We start from the raw sequence: 9,155 nt of genomic DNA, 5'->3' as shown, positions 1-9,155 counted from the left end.
TTTTTTTTCTCTAATGATCGTCATGAGATGAATAAGAGGGCTTAAGAATTTGCCCATTTGTGTTCAGAAAAGGCTGGCCAGCAAAAGGTTTAATAATACCTCTCCCTTTGGGGATTTAATGTCCGGTGCTGCTGCCTGAGTTTCAAGAATTAATGCCGCAAGAGGACTCCAAGAGCAAAAGAAACACAATATAAAGGGTTGGGGTTAATTGTTAGATATTTCATTCAAAATGACAACTGGAGAAGTCTGTTTTTAAATACATTTTGTTGCTCTTTTCTTCTTGACTCGTTTCTTGTTGGTTTAGCTACCTTGTTGTCCTTCCATCTCCCATCTGGTCACTTTCCCGTGATCTGCCCAGCGTCCCCCTGGCTTCCTGTGGCTAGTTGGGTTGTCCTCCCATCAGGCAAGATGGACACACAAGTCTGCAAAAGGGTGGTAATGGTCCAATCCCCATGCCCAAGTAAGTACACAGGGTATCTTCTAGAAAGGAATTTGAAGGAACTGAGTAGATTAGAGATTGGGATACCGAGTCAAGATTACACAAAGATCGAACTGTCCCTGAGAAAGTACATTTCCTCTTATTTAATCTGGGAATAATCTAACACAGATACTTTACTGTTCAGAAAGCACTTTTCATATATACAATCTCAGTTGACCTCATGATTAAAAAGCCTTTGATTTGTGTTAGGAACTAGCGGTACCACTGGTTCTAGAAAATGAATGTGGGGTAGACCTGCAGAATCCTTTTGGCTCCCTGAGTGGCCCCTGATTCAGAAGGCATGTGACTGGAGTCTATCTGACTTTTGAACCTCCTTCACTCTTCTACAGGCCCATCACGCTATTCCTCGTATAATTTCGGGCTTCTCACCTTAGCTAGTGAGCGGTGCAATAGTATTGAACAATTTCTGTTGCTGGGTGTGTGCAGCTGCCTTCCTGCCATCTGTGGAGTTCCAGCAGCATTCCCATCTCCGTCTGTTCAGGTAGCCAATGCTACTATTTGCCGTTTTATTGCATTTTGCCCTGATTTACAAAAATGAGGGGAATGGGGGAAAAAAGAAAATTTCATCAATTTAGAACAGTTAAGAGGAAAAGCAGCGGCACACTTTTAACCTAGTGGATGTGAGTACAACTACGAAGGAAAGAACAAAATTAAAAGGCTTATTTGAAATGCTGGAAATCTATTTTGTACATACATATTTAGTGGACTTGTATATTTGATGTTCACTATGTACTGAGTTACCTACTTGAACATTTCTTAGAAATAATTTCCTGTCCATTTCATAGCCCAAGAGAACTGTTGATCATTACCTGCCCTTGCTTGTCCCTCTCTAAGACTTATCCAAGAGTCAGTCACATCCTAAGAGCTAGTGTTACTAGTCTTGGCTAGAACAATCCCATAGAGATAGTGTTTTTGCTATAATAATAATGTTAAGGGGGCTTTGTCACTCCAGTTAATCCATGTTCCAGATAGCCATGATTTGAGAAGTTAAAAAAATACTCTTTTATCATTTGACGCTTCAGTTCACTTTAAGCTTTATCTGAAGCACACAGTAGCATGGAAAGATTTGTATCAAAATTCCATAGATTCTTCTCATTATAAACCATTGGGGCAGAATAGCGGTGTTGGGAAATGATGGGAAGATCTTAAAACCAGGATCCAGAGCCCAAGCTTTTTGCACTATGGTACACCTGTTTTCCCAGAACTTTGTGCCATCCACAATTGGAGTGCTGGTCCTTGGGACAGCTAGCTCCCTACCAAGTAGACTAAAGATAAACATCTATCTGGGAACATTGCAGAGAGGGTTCTTGGGCATGGGAGATTGTAGCCATCATATGTATGTTCTTTTCAACCAGAAGCTTCTACGTATTACAGAGTTGTCAAGTGAGGAACTGTGAAAAGTTGCCCTCTTTCTGAGTAAAATATATTTATTGAGGCCAGGTTCTGTTCCAGTACTTTATATGGATGAACTCATTTATATGGAAGAGAAGCTGTTAACCCTCAGTGTGAGGCTGAGGAAATTGTTTCATGTCACAGCCTACAGGTGGTGGGACCAGCATTTGAACCCAAGCAGTCTGCTCTAGTATGCAGAGAATTTGATGAAAGGGGATACAAACCCAAACTGTCACAGAATACCACACTGAGTTTTTCATTTCTTCGGTGGCCTTTGAAGCACAAACCTTCGGGTGATCCTTAGGTTTCAAGCTTTTCGCTGTGGCTCACTTTCAAGAGGAACTGGCCAAGCTGAGAAGTAGCTATGGGCTAGTAGCCATGGGCATGTTGTCCCTGGAATTTTGGGGGCAGTATATGAATCCAGAATGACCATGGAATTTCAGATGATCTGGCCAAACTCTGGGTAATTCCTAGAGTACACAGATATCCTTTCTTTAACTCTCACTATAGAACCTGAGAGCCTCCTAAGTGATCTGGACACAGGTCCAGGAAGAAGACACCCTGACTGATATGCCTCACCGTTACCCAGAAAGCAGTCTGTGAATCTGCAGGGTTCTCAGCAGTTAGCTCAAATAAGACCGTGCCTAGCCCCACATCTGAGGTTCTTTTTTTTTTTTTTTTAAAGATTTTATTTATTAATTTGAGACAGATAGAAAACACAAGCAGGTGGAGTGGCAGAAGGAGAGGGAGAAACAGACACCCCACTGATCTGGGAACCTGAGGTGGGGCTCAATCCCAAGACCCCAGGATCATGACCTGAGCTGAAGGCAGATGCTTAACTGAATGAGACACCCAGATGCCCCCAAGTCTGCAGTTCTGAGTCCATGTGTTGAGCGTGTGGTGAGACTGTCTGGATGCAAATCCTGGCTCTGTCAATTAACAGCTCTGTGACCCTGAATAAATATCTTAACCTCTCTGAGCTTCCATCTCCTCCCCTATCTCATATTCTGACCATTAAACAACATGATGTACTTGAAACCTACCACAATACCTGATGTATAGCAAGCACTCTCTATTTTTTTCTTTTTTTTTTTTTTTTGAGAGAGTGAGGGGGTAAGCAAGGGGGAGGGGGAGAGAGAATTTTAAGCAGGCTCCATGATCAGATTGGAGCCCAATGCGGGGCTTGATATCGAGACCCTGAGATCATGACCTCAGCTGAAATCAATGACTTAACTGACTGAGCCACCCAGAGGCCCCACAAATACTCTTTAAATATTAGTCATTGCTATAGACTGAGTGTGCCCCCCTCCAAAACTTCATTGGTTGAAGAGCTAATCCCTAGTATGATGGTATCAGAGGTGTATTTAGAGGACCCCAGAGAGGTCCTCAGGTCATGAAGGTGGAGATCTCATGAATAGGATCAGTGTCCAGATAAGAAGAGGACTGAGAGAGGATCCATCCACCATGTGAGTTCACAATGGGAAGACTGCCATCCTCGAATCAGGAACCGAGCCCTCACCAGCCACGGGACCTCCAGCACCTTGATCTTGGTCTTCCCAACCTCTAAAACTGTGAGAAATGAATGTTCGTTGTTTAAAGTGTCAGTCATGGTAATTTGTTGTAACAGCTTGAGGTAAGAGTTATTATTGCTATTCTATAATAAATGTGACTCAACTATTTTTGAAGCGATTTGCATTTCTGGTAAAGCATCATCTTTTTGAAACACTAACAGGTTGTCTATCCCCACTGTCAAACACTATAAAACACACTTTGACCTGCACGTTTGTGGATTTCTGACTTTGTGACAACCCCCCACCAGACACACACATACACACACACACTTGCTTTGGAAAACAGGTGCATCTGCTGAAGAGTTTCTGCAGAGAACCAATGGAAACTGGCACTACATTCTCAGTCCACTCCAGGCACAGAAAGAGGAACGTACTAGGAGAGACATAGGCTAAGTAGTGAAAGGTGGAAAAAGGAAGGAACCACAGAGCCTTACAAGAAATAAAAGCAGCTGTCTCCAGAGCCCACCTGCAACATGTACACATCAGGAGGCCTCAGATTTTATGGGCCTTTGCTCCCACAGCTGTGACAGGAGGACTCACAGTGCATGGTGTGACTCCCATCAGCATGCGGTGTGGGGGGTGCTGGTGGGACCAACTCCTCCCTATTTGCCTGGGACTTGTTTCAGGTTTGGGAACCGTAAGTCCCCCATCCCAGAGACCCCTTAGTCGCAGGCAAACCAGGAGGGTCTGTCACTGAAGGGGCAACTTGCCCAGAAACCCATGGAGTTCATGTCATTTATGTCGTGGGCCTGCAGAGAGGGACAGCCGAGGGACGGGAGGGGTTAGAGCCTGGCTGAGTCCTGAGAATGCTCGCTGGAGGAGGATGCCATGAGACATGTGCATGGAGGCCCAGAGAAACAGGGCCCAGGGCAGCTAATACAGGGTGAGTGTTCCCAGGCAGGCCAGTGCCCAAGTGCCACTCCCAGGCCTGTTCAAAGATTGACATGCCTTGAAAACAACATTCCACTTTGGATGATTATACAGGGGACAGGGAGAACGTGACTTTCTTTAGAAAAAGCTATACATTCACCTGGTTTAGTACGTTGAAGAAAAAGGAATTATTGCATATACTGACTGTATGATTAAATTGTGAACTTCATTGTCTTTCATTTCCTAGTTTTCCGTTTATTTTAATGAAAAAATTTATCCATTTATGCCAGGAATATAGACCTCTTACATGGTGCTAAGCTTAAAGTTCTCTGAAAACATCTTTGAAATTATTTTTCCTGATTGTATGTTGGTGCAGTTCTCCCACTTTGACTTGTTTTATTCTCTTGTTTGTCTGTTCTTTGTTGCGTATGGTTATTTGTTTTTTGAGTCTTGAGCCAGGCATCTGCTTAAGGCACGCATTAAGGGTTATAATTTTACATAATAAAATACATTAGCCGTTTCTGTGAACAGTGGTATTGTGCAAGCACCTGCCGGCTGGCTGGTCCCAGAGACCCCGTGACAGCCCGAGCTTGGGGACAGAGGTTACAAAAACCCTCCCGAGGGGAAGCCCAGCACCCGCAAGGTCTCCTTATTTCCACTGGAGGGCGCCGTCTACCGTGGAGGGGTTGGGGCCGTGGTACAGCGAAGGACTACGGAGCCCCGCCCCGAATTTTGGACAGACTGGCTGCCAGGTTTCCCCTGAGTTCTCTGGTCGTTTTAGCTCACTCGTCCCGCCCCGGATGACCCAGGCAGGGGCTCTGTGTGCTCTCATCAAGCCTGAGACAAACCCAGTGGTGTCTGGTGGAGAGAAGGAGTGAGCAAAATTACATCTAAGGTAGAGAGAGCTGGACTGTGGAAGAGAGCACAGATTTCATTTGGTATAAAACCAAGGAGGACCAATTGCAGACTGTGTCCAAAGGAAACAGGAGAGGAAAACAGTACTGATTCATTACAGTTATTAAGCAGCCGCTATATGCATGACGACCTTTGGAGGCCTGGAGGCGCAGGGATGGCTCGGGCCCGCCCCTGGAGGAGAAGCCCGGCCAGTCCAGTGTGGGGGTGCAGGCTCGTTCCCTCCGCAACCTGCCCACTGACCCCTCAGCTCAGACGCCCTGCCAACACAGAGCTTGGGACGAGCGTTGTGTGCCAGTCCACGAGGCCATGGGCACACAAGGAGGCACCTTGGGCCATCCTTAGGCCAGTGTTTGCTGAAGAAGGTTCTGGTTCTGGGAAGGACCGTTCCTAATGACATGCTGAGTTTGCTCCTGGACCGTGGCCTTGGTCACCTACTCTCTCCTTCACACGCCTTCTTTGAAAATGGTATCGCGTGCCTCTCCTTTGCGTGGCTCAGAGCTAGACCCTGCCACTGCCTGTCAGGGCACAAAAACTCCTCCATGGGTGGTTAAGGCTGTTTTCAGCACCCCAGTGGGGAACCGGGTCCCAGGGTGTTGGAGACACCGTCAGTGGGGCAGAGTGGAGGTGGGATGCAGGCTCTCGGGGCACGGCAGTGTTACATTGCTACTCAGCTGTGGGGTTCAGGGTGCCCTGACTGGGAGGACAGGGAAGGCAGCTGAGTGTCCGATGTGACACTCACATCGCATTTAATGTGCTACAGAGGAAAGAGCAGTCAGGCATAGGAAAGGGAGGGGAGTGCTGATGGAGTTCATGGCTATGCCCCCCACGAGCGCAAGCCCACCGTCTCAGGTTCTCCAGCCAGTAAACTCCCTGACTCCTGTCTTCGCACTCATGGACAGAAGACATATGAATAACAAACTGACTTTCGACCTACATTTTATTACATCAGAAAGTAAATCAACCTTGAACTGTTAGTCTTGGATTTTATACAAAGAGATAATGCTGCCACCCCCTCTCTGTTGGTTTAAACTGTCCTGAGTAACCATTTCCTATTCCTTTTCCAATGTGATACTCCCACATGTCTTTCGTTAAATGTCCTATTTTCTGTTTGCTTCTCAAAACATACTGTTAGTGATTTGGAGTGAGTAGACATTGTTTTCTAACCGTGATCCAATGACACAGGCTGTGTGACAGCAATGCTCTTCTGCAGGGCACCTCTGACTGTTCCCAGGCTCCTCTGCACGCCACCTCCTACCCCACCGCCCCATACCTCCGCCTGTCCCCAGGCCCTGCTGGCCCCTGGTCTGGGCGCCCTGACTGCTAGGCACCACCCTCTTCTGCCTGAGCTCTGTTCCTGGAGCATCCAGGACCCCCAATGAGTTCTGGGCAGACAGTGCAGGGAGCTCTCTTTGCTCTTCTGTGTTACAGGCTGTCAACAGGCATCAAAACAGAAATGCTTGAACTTCCTGAGGTCTTCTGGGGACAGCCCCTCTTCAGTTCCTCCTCATAATAGGGCTCAGATAATGAGTTCAAAGCAGGGCCAGTGACAGACAATATTTTGTTGTTCCCTTTGACCAGGGAGGAGGCTTCAGTACCAGGCAGGCCTTTCAGTCCTGGCTCTGTTCCAGGGAGGTGGGCTCCGCCCGGAAGGCCCCTTCTGCAGATGGTGCCCTGGTGTCTGGCTCACCCGTCTTCAGATGTGCGGCAGCACAGCGTGGGATGGGCTGAGGCTCTGGGGCCACACAGAACCTACCAGCTATCTATGGAACTTGGTCCCATTGAATTTAAGAAAGGAAGCCCCAACTTTTAGAAACCATGACACGTTTGTATTGGAAAAGAAAAAAAAAAATCAGTCAGTTAATCATTCAGTAAAAGAAAAATCAAACATGCTGATCCAGTGGCAAACTTTAGTCCACATGCAAATCACACTGGAATACAGCAAAATGTATATTGGCATGTCATTCATGATCTGTGTGTTAACAGAAATAAAATCTGAAATGACAATTTTAAGACAATAAGGTTGAGGAAGAGACAGATGATTAAAAGAAAATCATCTGTCTTCGCGTTGTCCCTTATTCGTGTCGCCAGCTGCATAAATGCCGACACCTGCATTGTTCCCTGGACCACTCCAGACTTCTGGCTGGGGCAACCTAGTGCTATGGAAGGAAATGGGGGCCGTGGCCATGTGCAGTAGTGGGAAAAGGGCAAGACAAGCACCCTGGTCCGAATTCCACCTCCACCTCCACCTGCTAGGCAAATGTCTGCACAGAATTTGCGTTATAAAAGAGAGAGGACAGAGAGAGTCAGACAATGGGGATTCCAGGTGGGGTTTTCTCTGGGTGTGTATTTGATCTACTATTTTCCATGTTTCAATATTTTTATTATTTTTTTTCCAGTAGTCATACTTTTCAATTAGGAATATCTTTTTTTTTTTTTCAATTAAGAATTTCTATTTGATTATTTGTTATCTCTGCCTCTCCCCATCCCTGCCCCTCCCTCGCTTCTGGTTCTTATGAATAACATGGCTAGATTTCATTGACTAGTTGGGCAGCCATCTAGCAGAATGGCATTTGGAGGAAAGACGAAAGAAGACCTTGGGGGAAAGGACTGGCCCCTGAAAGGCCAGCTAAGCATGGCACTGCCCCTCAGGGACAGGAACTTGGGTTTACAAGGGGTCAGGCCATTCCCTAAACACAGTCCTTCCGTCTCTACCTCCCGACTTGGTCAATATACTGCTTCCAATCAGACAACCATACTCTCGTTTCTACCTGTTGAAAACCTGTCCATCCTTCAGGGTCAGACTCAAAATGTGCATGACTTGTTCTTCCTTCTCCCCTGCCCACCCTCAGCTGGGAATGAGTCTCCCCTTCTCCCGTGAATGCTGATAGCACTGGGTTCCCCTTATGTCCCACTTATCGTTCACAGGCCTGGCTACGTGATTTCATGGCTCAACATGAAATGAAGGCACAGGTCCCCTTGTTCAAAACTTACTAAAACTTTTCAGGATGGCATTAAACCAAGGGCAGGGCCCTTTGAAGTGTGAGTCACACATCACTGAGCAGGATACTCGCCCTGCTAGCTGGCTGGCTGATGACTGGGACACCCCAGGGGAACTTGTGAGATCCAGGGGACAAACGTGATCCCTTAAATGCCTATTCAAATCTCCTCTTAGGGAGCCTCCTGAGCTGCCAGCCTTCCTGAACCCAGTTAGGCACCCCAGCACCAACATGCCTGGCTCTTAGCTAAGGGTGCTGTTCCCTGAGCCCCCCAGCCACGCTGCCCTATGCCCACTTGTCCTTAGGTCTTGCCAAGTTGGCCACTAGCACCAGGAATGCGGAAGAATCCATTGGTTATTTTCCACAATACCGCTACCTCTCCCTTTCTCTTTCTGTTGCCTCCGTTGCCAGAAGTTGCCAACACATGATTCTCCCTGCCAGGATGCTTGTGCAAAAATGCGGTCACACTCTTATACCTGTTTTATTCCCCTTTTTTTTTTTTAAGATTTTTTTCAAAGATTTTATTTATTTATTTGGCAGAAAGAGAGAGAGTTCAAGTAGGCAGAGAGGCAGGCAGAAGGAGAGGGAGAAGCAGGCTCTCTGCCGAGCAGGGAGCCCAGTGAGAGGCCCGACCCCAGGACCCTAGGATCATAACCTGAGCCGAAGATGGCTGCTTAAGCGACTGAGTCACCCAGGCGCCCCGTTTTTGTTTTTGTTTTAAATATTTTTAAAACCGGGGCGCCTGGGTGGCTCAGTGGGTTAAGCCGCTGCCTTCGGCTCAGGTCATGATCTCAGGGTCCTGGGATCGAGTCCCGCATCGGGCTCTCTGCTCAGCAGGGAGCCTGCTTCCTTCTCTCTCTCTCTCTCTCTCTCTCTGCCTGCCTCTCAGTGTACTTGTAATTTCTCTCTGCC

The 9,155-nt window shown here is 47.1% G+C and overlaps 1 long non-coding RNA gene across 1 annotated transcript in view; it reads right to left on the bottom strand.

Moving 5' to 3' along the window:
- Positions 1–19: 19 nt before the first annotated feature.
- LOC132011959 (uncharacterized) overlaps positions 20–9,155 on the bottom strand; it is an 11,828-nt gene continuing 2,692 nt past the window's right edge. The window contains exons 2-3 of the long non-coding RNA XR_009402468.1: positions 869–1,020; positions 20–422 (exon numbers count right to left, since the gene is read on the bottom strand). This is a non-coding gene — a long non-coding RNA (uncharacterized LOC132011959). The remainder of the gene's footprint in view (positions 423–868; positions 1,021–9,155) is intronic.

This window comes from Mustela nigripes, chromosome 2 (assembly GCF_022355385.1).
Source record: "Mustela nigripes isolate SB6536 chromosome 2, MUSNIG.SB6536, whole genome shotgun sequence".
In the NCBI taxonomy this organism is placed as follows: Eukaryota; Metazoa; Chordata; class Mammalia; order Carnivora; family Mustelidae; genus Mustela; species Mustela nigripes.
The sequence above is the reverse complement of the archived record's forward strand: the minus strand, read 5'-3'. Positions and strand labels throughout refer to the sequence as shown.